Genomic DNA, 5,576 nt, shown 5'->3' on the forward strand with positions numbered 1-5,576 from the left:
GTTTCCCTTCCTTCTTTTTATTTTCCACCATGGATATCCTCTGTTTTTAACATGCTACATTAAAGGTGAAGTTTTAACTTTCTAATTGGACTTTTTGGAGCAGCTGGAGGCCCACCCCTGCACGTGTGCTTTTTTCTTCCATTGTTCTCCGGGACACGGCCCGCGTCCTGCCTGCCTTGCTCTCCTGCAACTACGGAGCTCCTGCATCCAATACCGCACAGTGGTGAGCTGAATCCCTCCTTTTTCTTCTTTTTTGCATATTTTTCATTAGCATGCTATTGGAAAGTTATTCAACATTCATTAATCTAAAATATATAAAAAATGTATTTGATGAGAGGTACCCTTTAAACAGATTTGTAAATTACTTCTATTAAAAAATCTTAATCCTTCCTGTACTTATTAGCTGCTGAATACTACAGAGGAAATTCTTTTCTTTTTGGAATGCTCTCTGATGACATCACGAGCACAGTTCTCTCTGCTGACGTTAATATAATAATTGTTGTCCTTAGTGGGATTTGAACCCAAGGCCCCAGCACTGCAAGACAGCAGTTCTAACCACTGAGCCAACATGCTGCCCTTAGCATACATCTGCTATGGTTGCTAAAATGGACAGAGATGTCAGCAGAGAGCACTGTGCTCGTGATGTCATCAGTGTTCCAAAAAGAAAGGAATTTCCTCTGTAGCATTCAGCAGCTAATAAGTACTGGAAGGATTAAGATTTTTTTAATAGAAGTAATTTACAAATATGTTTAACTTTCTGCCACCAGTTGATTTAAAAGAAAAAAGGTTTTCACCGGAGTACCCCTTTAAAGTCGTTTTTATAAGTTATCTCCCAGTTGATGATGTCTGGTGACCTATCAACTGGGAGATAACTTGTAAAAACTTCACTGTAGCAGCCTAAAAAGCACGGGACAATCCTGTAAAAACTAGTGTTGAGCGCGAATATTCGAAATGCAAATTTTTATTGCAAATTTTTATTCGATTTCGCAAATATTTAGAATATAGTTATATATATTCACAATGACGAATATTCTATTTTTATGCGAATTTATGCAAATATTGGCACTTCCAGATTGGACACTGATCCCTCCGTTCTTTTAGGTGAAATATATAATTGCGCATGTGCACAATGCGAATTTCATTATGAATTTTTGCTTGGGAAAAAAAAGAGAATGAACATAGTGAATATGCAAATTTCACGAACATAGTACGAATATTCGTCCATATATTCGCAAAATATTGCAAATTCGAATATGGCCCTTGCCTCTTATCACTATGAAAGACCTCATGCCAGAGTGATATCTACCGTGACAGTCATGGAACTACAGGACCCAGCCAACTCACAGGTTTACTCCTGCTGTGTATCTTCTGGGCTGTTGCATGAAAATGAAAGTAAGTTATAGAATTGGTCAGTGTAAAACTCTTTAGGACTAATACTGCTTCTATTTATCTGCTGAACCTTTTATCTGGGCAATACAGTGTGAAGTGATCAGCGGTGCCAGTTTGATGTATACTGAAGACAGACAAGGCCTCTTGTCCTGTCTTGGCTTGTGATTGGCTAGTGATTTTCTGAGTGGGCATGTTCTGCTCTGAGTGCTTGTGTCAGAAACAGGCAGAAGACAGGAGCTTCAAGAGACCAGAAGGAGCCACATGGCAGCTGCAGGAGTTCAGCAGGGAACCGGAGGTAGGTAAGTATAATTTTTATTTAATTTTTTTCCTATTTTTCTAAGGCCCTAGCAATATATGATTTTTTTGTAAAATGCTTGAATACCCCTTTAAATGCTGAAAAATTGCAATGAACTCACAGTATTTTTCCACTTGTTTAAAAAACTAAAAAAGCAGAAATGAATTCAACAACTTTTTTCAATGCATTCTAACATAGTAAATGTATAGTTGGTAAATCAAAATTTATGAAACAGATTTTTCTCTGACCATATCTGAATATCCTAATATTTATAAGGTCCTGAAGGGCTGGGACTACCTATATAGGGGATAACAACCAATCAGATTGCTTCTTTCATTTTTAAAGAGGCCGCTTTAAAAGGAAAGAAGCAATCTGATTGGTTTCTATGGGAAACTGCTCCACTCTCCCTCTACATAGATAAATCCTCCCCATTACGTACTGTATATAGGGAGAAGTCAAGACTTTTCTTTTGTAATACTTTCTTGCAGATAAGTATATGTTAGATTCCACATCTTTCCATAATTCATAGCATTACACTTTGATGTTGTAGATATACATAAGCACCCAGCAATGAAAAAAGAGAATATACATACTGCCGTAGCAACACTCCTCACATTTTTACAATGTCTATTGCCACAAGGTAAAAATTATTTTTCTTTTTACATTTTAAAGAACAAAATAAATCAACAATATTTTGGCCGTTTTGTATATTTGCCTGCTGCTAAAATCAAAGTGAAGAACATTTAGCCTACTGTACTGCTGACTTGAATAAGAGCGGGTCCAGTTAAAACAAGGTCTTTAGTTTGAGAGCTCTCAATATTAAGCTAAAACACTATGTAAATATTTATTCTGAACCACAATACACTTTTCATGTTTGGATTAGTGCAGCGAAAAACATACTGTACTAGTACTGTACTCAAAAAGTCTCCATGTAGAGTAAAAAATACTGTAGTTATCCATGGGGAAGAGGACATACAAGGACTGTTAATGGGTAGACACACAAATACAGTACTTAGCTTTGCCCTGTTTAAAAATAAAATTACTTCATTGGGTTACAAGGAAAGCATATACTTTAGTCAACCTCAAACTGAGCAGGCAGATTTAACCTGTACGATCACAAGTCTTCTGGATTTTAAGGCCTTTAATGTGACTTCTTTCTAGTTCTTTAAGTTAATACAACCCTTTGCATGGATAAAATGACACTATGCTTTCTGTATCCATTCATTGTAAGTAAATAGACTTGGAGCATATGCTGAAAGGGTCCATAGACCCCCATAGACATAATGGATGCTAAAGGAATTACTTTTTTGCATCCACTGGTCAGGTATAGCGATGAGCGAATCGTATCTGACGAATCCAAATTTGTTACGAATTTCAGGAAAGATTTGATTCGCAATGAATCCGAATATCGTTGCGAATCAATTGCAGGAATTGCTTAACCCCTTAACCCCTTAAGGACCAGGCCATTTTACACCTTAATGACCAGAGCGTTTTTTGCAATTCTGACCACTGTCACTTTAAACATTAATAACTCTGGAATGCTTTTAGTTATCATTTTGATTCTGAGATTGTTTTTTCGTGACATATTCTACTTTAACTTAGTGGTAAAATTTTATGGTAACTTGCATCCTTTCTTGGTGAAAAATCCCAAAATTTGATGAAAAAAATGAAAATTTTGCATTTTTCTAACTTTGAAGCTCTCTGCTTGTAAGGAAAATGGATATTCAAAATAAAACATTTTTGGGTTTATGAGTTTTTACTTTTGGAAGACACCAGAGGGCTTCAAAGTTCAGCAGCAATTTGGAAATTTTTCACAAAATTTTCAAACTCGCTATTTTTCATGGACCAGTTCAGGTTTGAAGTGGATTTGAAGGGTCTTCATATTAGAAATACCCCATAAATGACCCCATTATAAAAACTACACCCCTCAAAGTATTCAAAATGACATTCAATAAGTGTATTAACCCTTTAGGTGTTTCACAGGAATAGCAGAAAAGTGAAGGAGAAAATTCACAATCTTCATTTTTTACACTCGCATGTTCTTGTAGACCCAATTTTTGAATTTTTGCAAGGGGTAAAAAGGAGAAAATTTTTACTTGTATTTGAAACCCAATTTCTCTTGAGTAAGCACATACCTCATATGTCTATGTTAATTGTTCGGCGGGCGCAGTAGAGGGCTCAGAAGGGAAGGAGCGTCAAATGGTTTTTGGGGGGCATGTCACCTTTAGGAAGCCCCTATGGAGCCAGGACAGCAAAAAAAAAACACATGGCATACCATTTTGGAAACTAGACCCCTCAGGGAACGTAACAAGGGGTAAAGTGAACCTTAATACCCCACAGGTGATTCACGACTTTTGCATATGTAAAAAAAATAACAAAAATGTTTTACCTAAAATGCTTGGTTTCCCAAAAATGTTACATTTTTAAAAAGGATAATAGCAGAAAATACCCCCCAAAATTTGAAGCCCAATTTCTCCCGATTCAGAAAACACCCCATATGGGGGTGAAAAGTGCTCTGCTGGTGCACTACAGGTCTCAGAAGAGAAGGAGTCACATTTGGCTTTTTGAAAGCAAATTTTGCTCTGGGGGCATGCCGCATTTAGGAAGCCCCTATGGTGCCAGAACAGCAAAAAAAAAAACACATGGCATACCATTTTGGAAACTAGACCCCTCGTGGAACGTAACAAGGGGTAATGTGAACCTTAATACCCTACAGGTGTTTCACGACTTTTGCATATGTAAAAAATAAACATTTTTTTTTTACCTAAAATGCTTGGTTTCCCAAAAATTTTAGATTTTTAAAAAGGGTAATAGCAGAAAATACCCCCCCATAATTTGTAACACAATTTCTCCCGAGTACGGTGATACCCCATATGTGACCCTAAACTGTTGCCTTGAAATACGACAGGGCTCCAAAGTGAGAGCGCCATGCGCATTTGAGGCCTGAATTAGGGACTTGCATAGGGGTGGACATAGGGGTATTCTACGCCAGTGATTCCCAAATAGGGTGCCTCCAGCTGTTGTAAAAGTCCCAGCATGCCTGGACAGTCAGTGGGTGTCTGGTAATACTGGGAGTAGTTGTTTTGCAACAGCTGGAGGCTCCGTTTTGGAAACAGTGGCGTACCAGACGTTTTTCATTTTTATTGGGGAGGGGAGGGGGGCTGTGTAGGGGTATGTGTATATGTAGTGTTTTTTACTTTTTATTTTGTGTTAGTGTAGTGTAGTGTTTTTAGGGTACAGTCGCACGGGCGGGGGGTTCACAGTAGTTTCTCGCTGGCAGTTTGAGCAGCGGCAGAAAATTTGCCACAGCTCAAACTTGCAGCCGGATACTTACTGTAATCTTCCGCCCATGTGAGTGTACCCTGTACGTTCACATTGGGGGGGGGGGGGGGGACATCCAGCTGTTGCAAAACTACAACTCCCAGCATGTAGGGTCTATAAGTGCATGCTGGGAGTTGTAGTTTTGCAACAGCTGGAGGCTCCGTTTTGGAAACCGTGGCGTACCAGATGTTTTTCATTTTTATTGGGGAGGGGAGGGGGGCTGTGTAGGGGAATGTGCATATGTAGTGTTTTTTACTTTTTATTTTATTTTGTGTTAGTGTAGTGTTTTTAGGGTACAGTCACACGGGCGGGGGGTTCACAGTAGTTTCTCGCTGGCAGCTTGAGCTGCAGCAGAAAATTTGCTGCAGCTCAAACTTGCAGCCGGATACTTACTGTAATCCTCCGCCCATGTGAGTGTACCCTGTACATTCACATTGGGGGGGGGGAACATCCAGCTGTTGCAAAACTACAACTCCCAGCATGTACGGTCTATCAGTGCATGCTGGGAGTTGTAGTTTTGCAACAGCTGGAGGCACACAGGTTGTGAAACACCGAGTTTTGCAACAAACTC

This window comes from Hyla sarda, chromosome 3 (assembly GCF_029499605.1).
Source record: "Hyla sarda isolate aHylSar1 chromosome 3, aHylSar1.hap1, whole genome shotgun sequence".
NCBI classification, from domain to species: Eukaryota; Metazoa; Chordata; class Amphibia; order Anura; family Hylidae; genus Hyla; species Hyla sarda.